The sequence below is a fragment of the Panthera leo genome, chromosome A1 (genome assembly GCF_018350215.1).
Source record: "Panthera leo isolate Ple1 chromosome A1, P.leo_Ple1_pat1.1, whole genome shotgun sequence".
NCBI classification, from domain to species: domain Eukaryota; kingdom Metazoa; phylum Chordata; class Mammalia; order Carnivora; family Felidae; genus Panthera; species Panthera leo.
This window is the reverse complement of record NC_056679.1, coordinates 119,685,205-119,695,566: the sequence shown is the minus strand read 5'-3', so window position 1 is coordinate 119,695,566 and position 10,362 is coordinate 119,685,205. Positions and strand designations below refer to the sequence as shown.

Genomic DNA, 10,362 nt, shown 5'->3' with positions numbered 1-10,362 from the left:
TACCATTTGATTCAAATTTGTATTTTATAGAATACCCTCAAAGAATGAGAAACTAGATGGAAGGGCAATGATAAGAATTTTAAATGGACATATCAAAAACAATCATAAAATACTGAAGGGTATTCTGTGAAAGATAAAGAGTGAAATTTATTCTTTTTTCTTGTCCTCTTCCATTTATTCTGTCTTTACTTCTCTTATATCTTTCTGTCTTTTTCTCTCTTTTTATCTCCCTCCCCTTTGTGTGTGTGTTATAAGAGCTGTTCAGAATAGAAAAAAGCAGTGCATGCCCAAGAGTAGAATTTAGATTCCAGATAAATAAAGGTGCTATGGTTGACCAAATAAAGCAGGAGTCTCAAAACCGTTATACATTCTTTTAATGGGTGAATGAGTTTTAGTTTCCTGGCATCAAATCAGTGTTCAACAAGTGTTTCGCTAGTATGTGGCTAGTATGTGGTAGACCCTGAGAGAATACAAATGAAAACACCTAACTTTGCCTTCTAGGAGCTTGCAAGCTAGGGAGATTCTCACAAAGCAAACTTGGGAGTAAAGACAAAACTAAGTAACTTCCTCCAAGACAGAGACTGTGTCATCATAGGTCTGGCAACTTACACCCTTTATTAAGAGAAATACAAATTAATCAGTGTTTATCAATTCCCATTTCAGTGATGCATTTGATAGGCAATAAATCTGATTAACTTTAACTTCAAGATTTTAAAAAAATTGACAAAAGCATAATCACTATTTGCACACTTGCCTTCAAGTATGCATTTAAAAATATGTTGTGGCATAAAATTGGTCACTAAAAAGTACTTGTCACATACCATGTGCCAGGCCCCCTGCCAGATGTGTCACATCTATATCTCATTTAAAGATCACAACAATCCAATGAGGTGGGCATTATTATTATCACTGCTTTAGATTATTTTAAAGATTCAAAGTATTTGCCCATTTGTTACACAGCTAAAAATGAGTGTAGCCATGGACTTAGAGAGTAGTTATAAAAGCTTAAAAAGATGGTGACATTTGAAAAAGATTCATGCTGCCTTATAATTTATTTTCAGTCCTAAGGCAAAACTAGGAAAAAAAAAAAACCATACATGACATTAAACTGATAGGTAAATTAAAATTTTCCATCTCCCAAAGGGCTTTCTTTCTTTCTTTCTCTTTTTTTTCCCCAACAAATCAGAAGCTGATATATCTCTCTGAGGTTTGGATTAGGTAATTTTGTTTCAGTTCTGGAATTAACTAGCGATGTGTACCTCTTATTCTAAATTCTAGATTAAAGGAGAACATGAAGCTTTGACCCTACCAGCTGTTATTTACTTTGTTTAGCAAGCTCCTAGAGGACTTCTTTGGGGCACCACAGTTATCTTGTATGTGCATTTATGTGTGTGTTTTGTATATGTTCCCTCACATGGGAGGGCCAAGCAGAAGTGGATAGTGTTTGGGAGAAAGGCAAGGAGAGAGAAGAGAAGAGGAAAAGAAAGGAAAGGAAAGAAAAAGAAAAGAAGAAGAAGAGAGAAAAGAAAAGAAAAGAGAAAAGAAAAGAAAAGGAAGGGAAGGGGGGAGGGTGGTGGAATGGGGAAGGGGAGGAGAGAGGGAGGGGAGGAGAGAGGGAGGGGAGGGAAAGGGAGAGAAAGGAGGGAAGGGAAGAGAAGGAGGAAGGAAGGGAAGGGAAAGGAAGGAAAGGACGAAGGGAAAAGAAAAGGAAAGAAAAGAAAAAGAAAAGAACTAGATTCTACCTCTCTCTCTGCCCCAACCCATCATATAGCTTTCAGTAAAATTTAAATTTCATACTCCTTGTAAAACGAAGGTAAAAATGATGTCTCTGTCCACTTCACTGAAGTAGAGGATCAAAAAAGACCCTTTATGTGAAATGGCTTTACACAACCCAAAGAGCTACTCACATTCAGGGCACTGGTTTTTTTTTAATTTTTTTTTTTTTTTTAACGATTATTTATTTTTGAGACAGAGAGAGACAGAGCATGAACGGGGGAGGGTCAGAGAGAGGGAGACACAGAATCTGAAACAGGCTCCAGGCTCTGAGCTGTCAGCACAGAGCCCGACGCGGGGCTAGAACTCACAGACCGCGAGATCATGACCTGAGCCGAAGTCGGACGCCTAACCGACTGAGCCACCCAGGCGCCCCTCAGGGCACTGTTTTTAAAATAACAAACCTAGTTATATGTTCATACACTAGCTGTGTTAACCTGTGGTTGGGGGAAATTCAGAGCCTCAGCCAGACCCCTTGAATCACAGAGCTGGCCTGTTCACACCAAGACAGAGAGCAGGCTAGTTCGACTGTGTTTGTAAGTCCCCCTCAAACTCGCCACATTTAAAATTTATATTTGTTAGGAGAAAATATAGTGGTTAAGAGCCTAGGCTTTCTAATCTGACCAGTTAGTGCTCAGAAGCTAGTTTCCCCATTAGAATCTTGTGGAAATGTCCTCTCTCAGCATCAATTTTGTCATCTGCGGGACAGGGTTAACTACAGCATCTACATATGGGGCTCTGCATTAATGGAGCAAAAGAATGCTTAGGACTTAACATGGTGCCTTGTAAAGTGAAAGCTGGCACTGGTAGTAAGTAGCATATATCATTGTGGACAGTAGTAGTCTCAGCAGCAGTAGTAACCTGGCATCATGAGGAAATTTGGACATTTTTTTTCTTACAATTATGAATATCATTACTTGGGACCTAATTTGCATGTATTGTGCATAAACAGTGGAACTGTGGTCTTATATACAATTTTCATTTGTTTTTTTTTTTTTGATGGAGGGACATTACTTTTAAAAAAACAATTATCTTTAATATAGATTTTTCCCATTTTGTGCCAGATGTATACTTTCTTTTGATTACATATAATTCAGTTTTGTCTGGACCTGGAAGCATCCATGCCCTTTAAATGATGTGAATCTTGATCATGGCTTTCATCCTGTGGAACTGACTCATGAAGTCACATATGTTTGCACCTCACTGCAAAGACTTTTTTTTTTAAATGCACTCAGCATATGCATGTTAGTTAACATTTCCTTAACTATATTTATCCAATTTTGTCTCAGAGCAAGTGCCTGGTTACTCAACCTCATATGCACATCTGCAAATAAGTTTGATGAGATCCACTATTGGAATTTTCTTGGTTTCATGGAGGTTAATACAGCTGAAGAAGAACATGAATGGTTAAAAGTCCTAAGCATAATTTGAAGGAGTGTCAACAGTCTATATTTATTATAGTAGTATTTGAGCAATATCTCATTTCCACTTAGCTCCAGAACTATAAATAGTTCCAATTTGTTTTCTTTGTATACTTACTGGATTAATTACAGTAAAACAAGCCAAGTGATATTATTGTAGCAGTTGGCTAAAGTTGACATAAACATGATAATTAAAATGATTGCTTTTTGATTTATCCCCCTTCCAGTAGCTTCATGAGCTGAATCTACAGTGTTATAAGACTTAAAGAATTCGATTTGAGAATTACTGGGCTCTTCTGTCAATGTGTTCTCATTGTAAACAGTGGATTTCAGTGCTGTTCAATATTGTTGGGAGTTTCCTTCAGAAAGGAAACACCTGGGTCCTGCTTCCATGAGATATCTGCCTAGTAAAAAAGTGTATTGTTTCGATCATACTTACATCACCATGCAATAATCATGTGTTTCCATTTACCTATCCAAATCAAAGCTGGTAACACACATGCGTGCACGCGCGCACACACACACACACACACACACACACACACACACACACACCCATCCTTAAAAAAGGATGAAAAGGAGAGACTGATTTCTCTCCCATCAGTAAAACTCACCTATGTTCATTTCAACATGTCCTCCAACAAGCTACTTGATGCCTAGGCATTCCCCAAGGCAACGATTGTGCTCACCTGCTCCTCTCTTCTGCCCCTTGTTCCCAGATGTCTGATTACATCTAGAAAGGTACTGTTTTTGTTAATGTACAAAAGGAGGGCCATTGGGAAGCAAGGAAGTGAAAAACGGTAACTGCCAGAGGTGTAGTCCTTTCATCCTAAAAAGGTTGCCTGAGCCACTCTTGGCCGTCCCATTATGTTCCTTCCTGGTTTGCCAATTAACTGTTCCCAGTGCTCAAGGGTCACTGGTCTGGGCAGCATCCTTTGGTTTCCCCTCCCACTGATTCCCAGCAAAGCTGTTATAAATGCACTGTACTTCCTTTTTGATTTTCCCTTCGTGGCTGGGTTGCTTTGTGAGAATTTGAGGCACAGGTTTAAACAACCTCTTTACAAAGTGGAGACAAAGCAAAAATAGAAGGGAAAAAGTGCACTCAAATGGGCTGGAATGAAAGCAAACTTCAGCTGCAAACTTTTTAATTGAAGTACCTGGATTTTTGTTGCTTTTAAGAATTTTAAAACAGCACAACTGAAGGATGGAGATATTTTATACCCTCTGTGTATCTCCGAAGGATTTTCCCCTTATATCTGACATTGAACAACTCTCTCCCTAGTCTGCCTTTAAAATGTCAAGTAATTTCTCCTGGCCTTTAGTAGAGATGGATTCACCTGGCAATTAGAGAAGCTTATCATCTGCAAGTTTCTCCAATGTTCCCAACGCTTTTTGGAATAGTGAATGTTCCTCAGAACTCAATTGTGGGCCCTCAGCTTTCTGTCTTTACATCCTGCTCTCCAAGGTAGTTTATTTTCTCTTACATTTTGAACCTTTGCCTCCACGTTAGAGATCCAAAACTGTATTGCAAACACTAACCCCTCACCTATGCTCAAATCCCTGTCATTAGCAGCCTGCTGGGCATTTCTTTAAGCTGTACCCTTGTTCAATCCACTCAAACCTAACATAAACACAGTGAATGAAACTCATCTTCTCTCTTCCTCTCTCCTTGGCCCTGGCAGGTTGCGTTTCCACAATCCACAAGTCCCCCCACCCTGTTCGTCTCCATTTCCATCTTTCTCTCATAGCTGTTCCAGTGATGAGCAAGCGGCAGAGTCTTCTTCATTTGATGTCCTCTCTCCCCAGCTCCTTCCATCCAATATGAGATAAGTCTTCTGTATTCTTTCGTGTCTCTCTTGTGCCTCCTTCCCCTACTGTGCTATGAGTGGTCATCCAGAGTTACATAAACATGCATTCAACCAAAGCATGTTCATCTCCAGGCACTGTAATAGGCACATGGAAGATTTGATGTTAGCAAAGAAGTTGTCAAGACAATTATCTTAACAGTTGCCCTGAATTATTATATAAAGCATTCCTAATTGGTATCTTGCGAACCAATGTTTCTCAATCTCCAGTCCTTTGGGCCACAGAATAACCCTTCTAAATACAACTTTGATAATATTTCTGTAAATATCATGTATTTAACTGTCACTAACTCTGTTATATATACTATGATCTAAAAATTGTAGGTTTTAAAATTTATTTTTAGAGGAAGGGGAGAAGGGCAAAGAGAGAAAGAGAGAGAGAGAATCCCAAGCAGTCTCCATGTTCAGTATGGAGCCCAACGTGGGTCTCAATCCCACGACCCTGGGATCATGACCTGAGATGAAGTCAAGAATTGGATTCTCAACCGACTGAGCCACCCTTTAGATCTAAAACCTTTAGAACTCTTCACATAGAACATCTTAGGTCACATAGCTACATTTTAAATCATGGCTGTGTGTCCATTAGCAAAATGGAATAAGATGTCAAATTCATCTGCCAGCCTCATTTCCTCCAAACATCTCAGCAGACCAACTCCCTTGGGGGTAAGTCACAGGATCTTAGAGTCTCACACTGCCAGAAACAAGAATCCCTGTAGAATATTGGAGTATCCAAACCAATGAGGCCCATGGATTAACTAATTTCTCAGCTGAACAACTTCAGCACCATTTAGTGCCAAAGCCACTGCCTATGCCCATGTCATTTGTTTATCCCATGTATGGGAGATTCATAAATCAATTAGTGCAGGTTGACCACACGCTGGTCCCAGAACATCAGAGAAAAGCTCCCTAATCCAATGACATCTACTTCGTTATGTATTATAAGTCAAAGAATACATAAGTATACGAGGTAGAAATTGAAGGACCCTCCTATGACCTTCATGCCCACAGATTACCAGATATAAGGAGGGCATGTTGCACTGACATTTTCGCTAAAATTTTTAGTCTCCTTTGCCATTTCAACATCCCTCCTTTCTCAACAATTTCTGTAACAAAAGTAGAAATGAAAAACCAATCTAGTGGACTCATTTTATCCCAAATTTCTTCTCCCAGTGGCATTTCCAAAAGTAGGAGAAAAAGTGGAAGCCAGGGAGGGCACATGGACCCTTCGGTGACCCGGGTACACCACAGTCCCAGAAAGACAATGCTTAAGCTCATTACACACACCAACTGGAGTCTGTACACCATGAGCGTGGATGCTATTTGACCACTAGGTGGTTCTGTAACCTATCTGATTCATTTCCCACTTGCTGGCTGAGATGAAGAACAGAAACATTTAGGGTAGGATTCGTGTCTCCACACCTTCCCCATTTGTTTGTCTTAATTTTCACCCACTCCTCTGTGTCTAGATAGAATTTGATCACGGAGTCAATATGCGCAATCTCACCAAGGTTGTTGTGTGTTCCCTGCTGGGGAAGATAAGAGGGCCATTTCCTCCACCAGGCCAGGCTCAGCCTGTGAGGCTGCAAGCTGTTTTCTAACTATGGAGATGAGAGAGACTCATAGGTACTCCGTCCAGTTGCAGCAGGAATGAAAAGCTCATGTTTCACTGATGACTCCACATCTGCCGCATTCATTCATTCAATACACACTCCCTGGTGCTATTGTTATATTCAGGTAAACTTGCTGGGTCCAGAAGATAGAATGAGACTGGGGTATCTAGTTTCTGAGAGCTAAACAGTCATATCAGAGCAACAAACAAGTTGCTTGCCAAGCACCCATCCTCCCTTCTCCTGGATCTCAATTTTCTTCTTCCCTGTACCTCTCCCTCAGTCCATGAATACCAGGTGTCTAACTCTACCTCTGACTTGCTGGGGGAACATGTAACTCCACCATGGCCTGAGCATTGCATCCCTGCTTACGCTGATTGGTTCAGAGATGAGTGTGTGGTCCGATCCAACAAGATGAAACCTGGTGGATTTTGCTGGGACTACTGAGAAACAAGCCTTTTCTTCTGTTTTGCTGGCCTTGAACCTGGGATTATATAAGCCTGGCTCTGTTGGCAGCCATCTTGCCATCACATGAAGTCTGAGAATGAAGGCTTGTGTGGAAGAAAGCAGTGTTAAGAGATAGAAATAGAATGGGTTCTGATGATGTCATTTGAGTCCTTGAATCAAAACATGCCTGAAGCTAGATCTACTCCTGAATCTTCGGTAGATTTCCACTTTGCTTGATCTTCTATAAATCAGATTTTCTGTCACTTGCATTAGATGTAATTGATACTGTATAATAATGTGCCTAGTAATAAATAACTGAAAGATAATAATGCAGTGTGAAAGATATATGATATGACAGAGGTTAGTATAAGCTGTTATGCAATAAATAGGAGAGATATCTAACCCAGAGGCAGGAATAGCTTTCTTAAGAAGTCCATTTATTTAAGAACTAAATATAGAGGACTGTATTAGTTTACTAGAGCTGCCGTAACAAAATACCACAGATTTTGGCTTAAACAACAGATTTTTTTTTTTGCCTGTTTATTTTCTTGTAGTCTGAAGGCTAGAAGTCCAGGATGGAAGGGGTTGGCAGGGTTGGCTTCCTCTGAGGCCTTTCTCCTTAGCTTGTGGATGACCATCTTCTACCCATGTCTTCACATGGTCTCCCCTATGTGCCTATCCATGTCCAATTTTCATTTTATAAGGCTATCAGTCATATTGGATTAAGACCCACCCTAATGACCACATAATTACCTCTTTAAAACACTCTATCTCCAAATACAGCTACATTCTGAGGTACTGGGGTTAGGACTTCAACATACTAATTTGAAGGGGATACAACTCAGCCCACAGTAATCATCCAATTTGGATACAAAAGCAAGTAAAAATGGGTCATCGCTCTTAAATCTACATAAGACTGAAAAAGTCATAATATAAAGCTAAACAAATAAAACATGCATTTATTGATCACATTGCTATCAGCTCTGGATTTACCATTTAAGAGACATCAATCTGCCTGTGAGATCACTACTATCGAAATGCTATGTTAACATGGGTAGTATACATTTCTGGGCTTTAATGGAGAGGTCACTTCCAGGTAGTGTGATATCTGAAAATCCCTTTGAACAGTGGGTAGGATTTTAATAGAGGCACCAGAGAGATGTGGAGGGCTCTTGCGGTGTGACACATTTACTCAAATCACCCAAACAGGCTGGACGAGTCAGTGTTTACCATCTCTTTCCATCTTCTTTCCTGTGTCAGAGCATCAAACCGTTTTCAGACTTTGTTAAATGCTCTTTGTTAAGGTAGCTTTTAAAACAGTGTTTTCTGGTTTCCTTGATTTAGATCATTCTTCCTCATCTTCATTCCATTTCTGTCACTGTTAAAAATTGTAAAAAGTTTGAGGTTTTTTTTTTTCCCCCTACATGCAAGCTAAGAAGTAATCCTGCCAGAGGTTTGTGGATGTTGACAGATGATGTAAGGTTTCAGGGTAAGAAATGAAGGGCTGTTCATTACTCATGGCCTTTCCTTGCATCAGGAAGAAGGTCAGCTGCTATTTGCATGTGAAATGATGTGTGTCATAGGAAAAGAGCCTAAAGTTTAGGGAACCCAGATCTTTTATAGAAGGCAGTAACATGCTTGCATTTTGCTCCTGAGAGACACGAGGCTGTTCACTACACCAGTATCCCTTAAAAGATAGTCTGGAGCAGATGGGCAGTGAGTGCTTTACTTGCAAGATGTGCAGAAATCCAAGAGGCCCATGGAGAATTCTCTTCTAACAGTCATAAGCAGCTTTGGCTAAACAAATTTCCTGCTGCTTTTGCGACAAATAAATCCCAAGACACTTAGGTGTGGAGAGAATGTCTCGTTAAGCCTTGGGTTTAGACTCTAGGTTTGTCTTGCTTGTATCTGTCAGTGGTTTTGACTAGCAGTCTAACTGCCCATACTGCAATCATCTCTCTCCCTTATCAGCAATTATGTAATGCTCTAAACTCTAAGCTTAGCTACTCATTACATCCTTCTTCAAATTTCTCTAAAATACGGTAACTGATTTTACCAGCAAATGTTGGCCAGTGGGCCGAAAGATGGTTTTAATGTTTGTAAGGAATTGTAAGAAACAAAATAAAAACAAAAGAATAAAAACATATGAGTAGAGCCTGTATGTGATCTGTAAAGTCTAAAATATTTACTTGGTGGCCCTTCACAGAAAATGCTTGCCCGCCATGTTGTAAAAACTTTGGAAATACTATAATAATTGAGCTATGTTTTCTTCCCTCTCTACCATGCCTTAATTATGTAGGTAAAATCATGGAATGGGAAGCTCTAACATAGTTATGGAATCAGGCTACATTTCTCTGATAATAATATATTGTATTTTATTTTCTTCATAACAAATGGGATTTTTTTTCTTTTTCTCCTTCTCTCTCATATACCTGTCTTACCATCACCCAGCCTATACATCAAATGCAACAACCTATTACGACACCTAGTTTTCATGACAAGGTATGTGTTTCAAGCAGAGTCCCAAGCTCTTTACGTACATGTTCTTACCTGATCCTAACCTAGTCAGCCTCTGAGGTAGTCACTGGTATCTCCATCAAACAGTTAAAAAAAAAAACTAAGGCACAGGTTGGTTAATGACTTATCGGTGGTCATGCAGCTTCTAAATGGGAGATTAAGAAGCATGTTTTACTGCTTCTGTCCATCATTAGTGTCTGCCTTCTTGGGGGCAGTGATCTATTGTGATGGAAGCCACTGGTCATCCCGGGGTGTGTGGGGGGCTGGGGGGGGGAGGGGTGGATGAGGAGCTGAGAAGGTGCGGAGGAAAGGTAAGACGGTCTCTTTATTGACCATCCTTTATGCGTCAGAACTCCTGTTATGCACTTAAAAAAAAAAAGTCACTTTGTTTAATCCTTGACAACAAAGGTAAAAAGGCTTTTTCCATTTTTATATACGAAGAAAATGGAGTTCAGAGAGCTGAAGACATTTGCCTCACTAGAGGTAGAATCTGAATCCCTCTTTGTCGGAGCTGGAATTAGTCTGTGAAATTATTGTCATATTGGTTGGAGGAACAGCTGCCGAATGGCCAGTATGGATCTCCTTAAACAGGATGATTAATAGTGTAGGCTGGGTTCAAGCTAATGTTTTTAAAGCACTCACTGACAGGACAGTAACATGGTAGAGTTGCCAGAGATCCAGAGCACAAAGAGGACCCACCTTCTTTCCTTCCACAAATTCTTGGTTAAAGGT

At 40.0% G+C, this 10,362-nt stretch overlaps 1 long non-coding RNA gene across 2 annotated transcripts; it reads right to left on the bottom strand.

The window, feature by feature from the left end:
• Window positions 1-4,322: 4,322 nt before the first annotated feature.
• LOC122219702 lies at window positions 4,323-9,835 on the bottom strand. 2 transcript variants are annotated; one of them, XR_006202524.1, is made up of 3 exons: window positions 9,664-9,835; window positions 8,344-8,491; window positions 4,323-5,137 (listed from the first exon to the last, which is right to left on the bottom strand). It is a non-coding gene; the product is annotated as an uncharacterized LOC122219702 (long non-coding RNA). The 2 variants fall into 2 exon arrangements; XR_006202523.1 differs by lacking the exon at window positions 4,323-5,137 and having other exon boundaries at window positions 8,047-8,491.
• Between the last annotated feature and the right edge of the window lie 527 nt (window positions 9,836-10,362).